General features: G+C 49.9%; 1 pseudogene; it reads right to left on the reverse strand.

The window, feature by feature from the left end:
* Positions 1 to 7,613: 7,613 nt before the first annotated feature.
* Positions 7,614 to 7,751, reverse strand: LOC114672577 (U2 spliceosomal RNA; annotated as a pseudogene).
* Positions 7,752 to 9,046: the final 1,295 nt, after the last annotated feature.

The following is a 9,046-nucleotide window of genomic DNA, read 5'->3' on the forward strand; positions in this document are numbered from 1 at the left end:
TCTCGGCTTACTGCAAACTCTGCCTTTCAGGTTCAAGTGATTCTCCCGCCTCAGCCTCCCTGAGTAGCTGGGATTACAGGCACCCACTATCATGCCCGGCTAAGTTTTGTATTTTTGTAGAGATGGGGTTTCGCCATGTTGGCCAGGCTGGTCTTGAGCTCCTGACCTCAGGTGATCTGCCCGCCTCAGCCTCCCAAAATGCTGGGATTACAGGCGTGAGCCCCTGCGCCCAGACGTATGTATCATATTTTCATCCATGTCTGAAAGCCAAATTTCATTCACTGATGGACGTTTGGGTTATTTCCACACTTTGGCTATTGTGAATAATGCTGCTATAAACATACGTGTTCTTTTCCTTTTTTTTTTTTTTGAGATGGAGTTTTGCTCTTGTTGCCCAGGCTGGAATGCAATGGCATGACCTCACTCACTGTAACCTCCACCTCCCAGGTGCAAGAGATTCTCCTGCCTCAGCCTCCCGAGTACCTGGGATTACAGGCACCTGCCACTACACGAGGCTAATGTTTTGTATTTTTAGGAGAGACAGGGGTTTCACCACATTGGCCAGGCTGGTCTCAAACTTCTGACCGCAGGTGATCCATCCACCTCAGCCTCCCAAAGTGCTGGGATTTCAGGAGTGAGCCACCGTGCCCAACTGGTTATTTCTTGATGACATGCTAAACAAGGGGTGGATTATTCATGCCTCCCCTTTTTAGACCATATAGAGTAACTTCCTGACATTGCCATGGCATTTGTAACTGTCATGGCACTGGTGGGAGTGTACCAGTGAGGGTCACCAGAGGTCAGCCTCATTGCCATCTTGATTTTAGTGGGTTTTACCCTGCTTCTTTATTGCAGACCATGTTATCAGCAAGGTCTTTATGACCTGTATCTTGTGCTGACCTATCTCATCCTATGACTTCAAATGATGCCTAACCATCTGGAAATAGAGCCGGTAGATCTCAGCCTCATTTTACCCAACCCCTATTCAAGATGGAGTTGCTCTGGTTCAAACGCCTCTGACACTTCATGCATCCCTTGCAAGGGCCCCACTGGGCACAGGTGATTGCCCTAGACTGACCTCCAATCTGTCTAGCACCTCCATTTGGGCTGGACAGGAGGTCAGCTAGCCCCTTGGTGGAGGCTGGCCTAAGCTCTGCCCCGTGGAGTTACTCCATAATGAGTGGCACTAGGACGGCCCAATCAAAGCCTTTTCTCAGCGCATATACCAGCAGGGAGTAGGTGACATTGATCAGGACTGTGGTAGTGACCCTGAGCCACCCCAGGGGGTTGATCTGGAGCCTGGGGGATTGTGGCGCTGGTGCATCAATCACTCCTTTCTTACCTTTTCCCAGTTCCCACCTATGACTTTTACTCAGCATTGGCCGTGAGTGCCCCAAGCACTGTCTCTGGAAAGCATTTGGCTTCTACAGATGTAATGTTTTTCAAATGAATGTGGATGCCACTGTGATTAATAACATTCGAATTCGCTGAAAGCATTTCTGAATTCAAAGTAGTCTTTTGTGCTGTATTTTCTCAGCCAATGAATATATTAAAATACAGCTATTAACAAATGGGATGGAAATAGGTGAAGCTGTTGAAATTTAAGAGTTCAGAAACAAACAGAGTTCAGATGGGCCCTGGATGTAAACCAATATGGCCATTTTGGGGTTTCCACTGGGACAGGATGCTTCTGATCTTCCACCTCCCTGGACCTGGAGTCACCCTTCCTTGTAAGATCCAGTGAAAATGGCTGAGTCCCTGTCCTTCATACAAGGGAAGGCTAGCATCCTTCTCAATGTTTCTGAGAATCTCCACTGGACACCTATGATCTCCTGCTACCTCTCAGCCCAGATTTCTTCAAACCCACCCCAGCTCCCTGCATACTGCCGTGATTTCCCTTCGCAATGCTTCATTAGAGCACAGGCCTGGCCCTTGCTAGTGGGGTGATCAAACTGGGGCCACAGGAGCCAGATTGCCTGGGTTCAAAGTCTTGCTCTGCAAATGATGAGCTGATTGGCCTTGGGCAATGGTCTCCATCTCTCTGGGCTTTGGTTTTCTCATTATAAACTGGGGGTAAGTGTGGCCCCTAACTCTTAGGCCTTGCTGCAGGTCACATGAGTTAGTGTGAATAAAGCATCAGCAGTTAGTTAGAGAATATGAGCCATCATTTTCATTGATCCTCCTCCAAGCACTATAGTGTGTAACTGACTTTTTTTTTTGAGATGGAATCTGGCTCTGTCACCCAGACTGGAGTGCAGTGGTGCAATCTCAGCTCACTGCAGCCTCCGCCTCCCAGGTTCAAGTGATTCTCCTGTCTCAGCCTTCCGAGTGCTGGGACTACAGGTGTGCACCACCATGCCCCGCTAATTTTTGTATTTTTAGTAAAGACAGGGTTTCACCATATTGGTCAGGCTGGTCTCGAACTCCTGACCTCAGGTGATCCACCAGCATCAGCCTCTCAAAGTGCTAGGATTACAGGCATAAGCCACTACACCCAGCCTGTGTAACTGACTTTGATGGACGGTTTGGGAAGAGCAGAGGGGGATTACAGATTTACAGGTTAGCACGTCTTGTCCGTCCCCAACCCAGGAAGCATCTCAGCAGCCTGCCATCTCCTCTGGCCTTGGCCTGTTGCCATTTCTTGCGGGCTGCTCACTTCCCACCTCTCTGGACCCTTCTCCCAACTGTCCTCTAAGTTCCACAGCCTCCCGCCCGCCTCTCAGCCACCAGAAGAAGATGCAAAATTGGTTTTACAGGGCATCTGCATTCTGGTCTCAGCTGCTGTCATTACAGAAAAGGCTCTAAGACAATGACACCCAGTGAGGCCAAGACGGTCCCCTCAGAGAAGTCTGGGAAATCTGCAAGGGCATTTTTCTTTGTCAAAATGGGAGACAGAGACCTGTTTATATAGAAACACAAAATAAATAATTTTTGCATGCTTTCAACATACACAGAATTTTCTAGGAACATGACTATTGTGTACACAAAGAGAAGATTGTCCTTTGTTTTGTTTGGAATTTGGCCAAGACTCGTTGCCCATTTCATGTCACTGGCAACAACACCGCTTGTGGGGTCTGAATCACCATCACAACTACCTGTGTCCATCTGCCTTGTGGCCACCATGGTCCCTGTGGCCCCACCTCTAGGAGCAAGTGTGGGGCCACCTCATCTCCTGCTGTAGTCAGCCTGCAGATTTTCTTTTTCTTTTATTTATTTATTTACTTATTTTTGAGACAGCGTCTCACTTTGTTGCCCAGGCTGGAATGCAGTGGCACGATCTTGGCTCACTGCAACCTCCACTTCCCAGGTTCCAGCGATTCTCCTGCCTCAGCCTCCCAGGTAGCTGGAATTACAGGCGCCCACCACCACGCCTGGCTAATTTTTGTAGTTTTAGTAGAGACGGGATTTCACCATGTTGGCCAGGCTGCTCTCGAACTCCTAACCTCAGGTGATCCACCCACCTCAGCCTTCCAAAGTGCTAGGATTATAGGAATGAGCCACCACGCCCAGCCTGCCTGCAGATTTTCATCCTGAAATTGATATTATTTTATTAGAAATTACCCTCCTTTTATTTCTCCTTCATATTATAGTTAGGATATCGTTGTTTTTAAAGCATGTGTGAGGGTAGGTTAGTTTATTTATGAATTTCATTTCAGCTTGGTGAAGGGAACATTACAAAATATTTGTAATTGGGGGGCAGGGGTTGGGTCTGACTTCTCTACCTTTGCATAATTCAAGAAATCCATTTCTGAACTCTCAGCAACCGGGAGTGATTTGCTTCTGAGATGAAGTGCCCGGAGGTGCAGGCCGTTGCTGCCCTCTAGTCTTTGCAATCGCTTTTTCCTCTTTCCTGTGAGTGTTCTGGGTTCATGACCCCATTTCTAATCTCTTGCTCCCAGGCCTCTCCCCTGGACCTGTCCTCCACCGAGTGGCCCCAGGAGACACTCCCAGCATATCAACACTTCTCAGCTTGAAACACTCATGTGGTCCACATCCCCCATGATTTACATTTGTCCCTTGAGCTATGTGCAGGACAAAGCCTCAGCTCAGCTCACTCCTCCTCTCTCATTTTGTATCCAGCCTCTGCTCCTTTGCCCATGCTGTTCCCTCTGTCTGGAATGCTGCATCACCACCCCACACCCCTGCACCCTCACCACCCTGCATCCCCTGCACCCTCACCACCCCGCACCTCTGCACCCTCACCACCCCTCACCCCCTGCACCCTCACCACCCCGCACCCCCCTGCATTCTCACCATCCCTCACCCCCTGCACCCTCACCTCCCTGCACCCCCTGCACTCTTACCACCCCACACCCCCTGCACCCTCACCTCCCCGCACCCCTGCATCCTCACCACCACACACCCCCCTGTACCCTCACCTCTCTGCACCCCCTGCACCCTGACCACCCTGCTTCCCCTGCACCCTCACCACCCTGCACCCCTGCACCCTCACCACCCCTCACCCCCTGCACCCTCACCACCCCACAACCCCCTGCATTCTCACCATCCCTCACCCCTGCCTCCTCACCACCATGCACCCCCCTGTACCCTCACCTCCCGGCACCCCTGCACTCTCACCACCCCGCACCCCCTGCACCCTCACCTCCCTGCACTCCCTGCACCCTCACCACCCCACAACCCCCTGCATTCTCACCGTCCCTCACCCCTGCCTCCTCACCACCATGCACCCCCCTGTACCCTCACCTCCCGGCACCCCTGCACCCTCACCACCCCGTACCCCCTGCACCTTCACCTCCATTTTTGACTGTCCCCAAGGACTTCTAATTCTTCTCTTCATTAGAAACTCAGTCCTGAAGTTCCTGGTGTCTTGAAGATGTCTCTAGAAAATCAGCTTCTAGGCCAGGCAAGGTGGCTCACACCTGTAATCCCAGCACTTTGGGAGGCCGAGGCGGGCGGACCACCTGAAGTCAGGAGTTCAAGACCAGCCTGGCCAACATGGTGAAACCCTGTCTCTACAAAAATACAAAAATTAGCCAGGTGTGGTAGTGTGCGCCTGTAATCCCAGCTACTCAGGAGTCTGAGATGGAAGAATCGCTTGAACCTGGGAGGCAGAGGTTGCAGTGAGCTGACCGAGATCATGCCATTGCACTCCAGCCTGAGCAACAGAGTAAGACTCTGTCTCAAAAAAAAAAAAAAAGAAAGAAAGAAAGAAAGAAAAGAAAAGAAAAAATCAGCTTCCACCTGGGCGTGAAGTTGGGCAGAGGAGAAGGGGCCACTGGGGCAGGGAAGAGATAGATGTTGGATTTTAGAGGATCCAGTAAAGGACGCTCCTCTTCGCCACCTAAGTTTGAAAGCGACTGAGAGAGACACACAACAGTTAGACAGAGAGAGATCAAAATATTTTCCTGTGACTTAAGAGCAATGGCCAAGTTGGCTTCCTGTTATCCTACCCTTGAACTTGACATTCACCCACTGAAAATGCCTAGTCCCTGGCTCAGTGGGGATACCAGAGGCTAACTGCCAGGCAGCAACAGACCAATAAAGGCTTTCAAAAGAGATGGCGCGCTGGGCTGGGCTTGCCCAGGAGCTCCTCCCAGGCTTGGCCATCAGGTAAGTCACTTCTCCACAGGGGAGAAGGAGGGAGTGAGCACATGGCGTTGCTGTAATTCAATGGACACTTCCCCATGGACACCATGATGTCGGGGAGGGAGAGGAGGAAGGAAAGGCGGTGCTCAGAGGGGAGGAAAGCTGTGACCCAAGATGCCATTGCCTGGTTAATGTTTTTGGCAAGTCCTGGATGGGGCAGGAGCTGGAAGAGGAAGCTGAGGCCACAGGAAACCATCAGAGCCCGGGACTATGCCAAGAACTTATCTACTTTAAAACAACCTTTGGGCCGGGCGCGGTGGCTCAAGCCTGTAATCCCAGCACTTTGGGAGGCCGAGACGGGCGGATCACTAGGTCAGGAGATCGAGACCATCCTGGCTAACACGGTGAAACCCCGTCTCTACTAAAAAATACAAAAAACTAGCCGGGCGAGCTGGCGGGCGCCTGTAGTCCCAGCTACTCAGGAGGCTGAGACAGGAGAATGGCCCGAACCCGGGAGGCGGAGCTTGCAGTGAGCTGAGATCCGGCCACTGCACTCCAGCCTGGGCGACAGAGCGAGACTCCGTCTCAAAAAAATAAATAAATAAATAAATAAAAATAAATAAATAAATAAAACAACCTTTGACTGGATGCGATAGCTCACACCTGTAACCCCAACACTTTGGGAGGCCAAGGCAGGCAGATCGCTTAATGTCAGGAGTTCGAGACCAGCCTGACCAACATAGTGAAACTCTGTCTCTACTAAAAATGCAAAACCTAGCTGGGCATGGTGGCACGCACCTGTTGTCCCAGCTACTCGGGAGGCTAAGGCAGGAGAATGGCTTGAACCCAGGAGGTGGAGGTTGCAGTGAGCCAAGATTTAGCCACTGAACTCCAGCTTGGGTGACAGAGCGAGACTGCATCTCAAAAACAGTACAATAAAATAAAATCTTTTATTATCAGCAAAGCTGTGTAGGGGTGGAAAGGTGTGCTAACTTGCCTCATTCATCATAAAGGTCATGGCTGCCACTCCTATAACAAAAGACTGGTTAACAAGAGGAAAGCATAACCCTTTTTTTTTTTTTTTTTTTTTTGAGACAAAGTCTCGCTCTGTCACGCCGGCTGGAGTGCAGTGGCACGATCTCCTCTCACTGCAAGCTCCGCCTCCCAGGTTCGTGTTATTCTCCTACCTCAGCCTTGTGAGTAGCTGGGACTACAGGTGCCCGCCACCACGCCCGGCTAATTTTTTGTATTTTTAGTAGAGATGGGGTTTCACTATGTTAGCCAGGATGGTCTGGATCTCCTGACTTCGTGATCCACCAGCCTCGGCCTCCCAAAGTGCTAGGATTACAGGCGTGAGCCACCGCGCCCGGCCGCAACAAATTTATTTAATCAAAGTTTTACAAGGCACAGGAACCTCAGAATGAAGACCCAAAGATCCAGGGAAACCTGTCTATTTTTATGCTTCGATTCTATGCGAAGCAGACAGCCGTGTAGAAAGGTGATTGGACAAAAGAGCGTGATTCATGGGAATAGACTGAGTGGGGACACCCAGCAAAGCCCGTCTATTGAGATACCTCTTGGCCTCTCTGTGCAGGGGAGAAGGGAGAGAGTGACCCTTTCTAGGTTCTATGACTTGCTTTAGGGAAGAGGGGTTCTAGTTTCTATGACTGGGGGAAAAGAATTCTGGTGTCTATGGCTTCCTCTGGGGGCGAAACAGGGGCAGGAGACAGGAGGGTGGGAGAATGTCAGAGAGAGACTTGGCTTTTGAGATCTTCCAATTTCCTTTAGTCCAAAGTACTCAGGCTGCCATAGCACCATACTTTGCAGTATCGTTCTCTGAGCCCCAACAGCTGTGCATGTACATTGTACAAAGTCGGAACTTGCCAATGAGCAAAACCAAGAAAACAAAACCACTCTATTCCTACCACCCAGGGAGTATCCTCATTTTCTGTCCTCCCATATCTCTTAAAGTTTTTTTTTTTTTTAAAGACGGAATCTTCTCTGTCATCCAGCCTGGAGTACAATGGCGCGATTCTGGCTCACTGAAACCTCCACCTCCCAGGCTCAAGCAATTCTCCTGCCTCAGCCTCCCAAGTAGCTGGGATTACAAGCACATGCCACCACGCCCAGCTAACTTTTGTATTTTCTTAAACTGATAAGAACAGATACTACACTTGATCTTAGCCAAAAGGCCAAGAAGCGATTTTTTTTTTGGTATTTTTTCAGTAGAGACGGGTTTCACTATGTTGGCCAGGCTGGTCTCCAACTCTTGACCTCAACTGATCAGCCCGCCTCGGCCTCCCAAAGTGCTGGGATTACAGGCATGAGCCACTGTGCCTGGCCCTGAATCTCTTTTTATGCCTATGTAATTTTTTTTTTCTTTCAGAAGCAGGGTCTCACTATGTTGCCCAGGCTAGACTCAAACTCCTGGGCTCAAGCGATCTGCCTGCCTCAGCTTTCCAAAATGTTGGGATGACAGGCATGAGCCTCGGCGCCCAGTCCTGCATATGTAATTTTTTGTGTTTTGTTTGATTGTTTGTTTTGAGACAGAGTTTCGCTCTGTTGCCCAGGCTAGAGTGCAGTGGCGCGATCTTGACTCACTGAAACCTCTGCTTCCCAGGTTCCAGTGATTCTCCTGCCTCAGCCTCCCTAGTAGCTGGGACTACAGGCTCCCGCCATCATGCCCAGCTAATTTTTGTATTTTAGTAGACACGGGATTTTACCGTGTTGGCCAAGCTGGTCTTGAACTGCTGACCTCAAGTAATCCACCCGCCTCAGCCTCCCAGAGTACTGGGATTACAGGTGTGAGCCACTGCACCTAGCCATATGCAATTTTTTAAATCAAAATGAGATCATGCTGTCCTTGTCAGTTATCTCAGCCTCTCCCTGTCAATACATCTCCATCTTATCTAATGCTCAGCCCACATTCAAATTTTCTCATTGCTCCCAAAATGTCCTGTATGCTGGCTCCTGAAAACGGGAGTGCAGTCAAGGACTCTGCAAAGCCTCTGGTTGGATGCCCTTAAGTCTCTTTTAGTCTGGCAAGTCCTTTTTTATGACAATGACATGTCATAAAACTGGACTAATAGTTTGCAAAATGCCTCACCTTCAGGGTTTATTGTGTTGTTTTTCTCTTGTTTCATTTATTCCTTAGTCTCCTGTATTTCTGGTAAACTGGCAATTATTGGACCCATGTTATTAGGCATTTTGGGTAAAAAGACACTGTGGGTGATGGTGGTATGCGACGCTGCGTGACACCAGAAGCACCCTCACATCAGGAGTGATACTGAGCTAGGGAGATGGTTTCCTACAGGACTGGATTGGAGGCCTTCCTGGCTGGAAGGCCCCTGTGAGCTCCTTGCTCTTATTTTACAGACATGGAAACGGAGGACCCGAGAGCAGCCTTCTGGAGCACAAGCCTTTGCAGTTTATAGAGGGTTTTCTTGAACCTGCAGGGGCTTCTCCACAGGCCCAAGATGCAGGAGTTTTGATTTCTTTT

Source organism: Macaca mulatta, chromosome 14 (genome assembly GCF_049350105.2).
Source record: "Macaca mulatta isolate MMU2019108-1 chromosome 14, T2T-MMU8v2.0, whole genome shotgun sequence".
NCBI lineage: Eukaryota > Metazoa > Chordata > Mammalia > Primates > Cercopithecidae > Macaca > Macaca mulatta.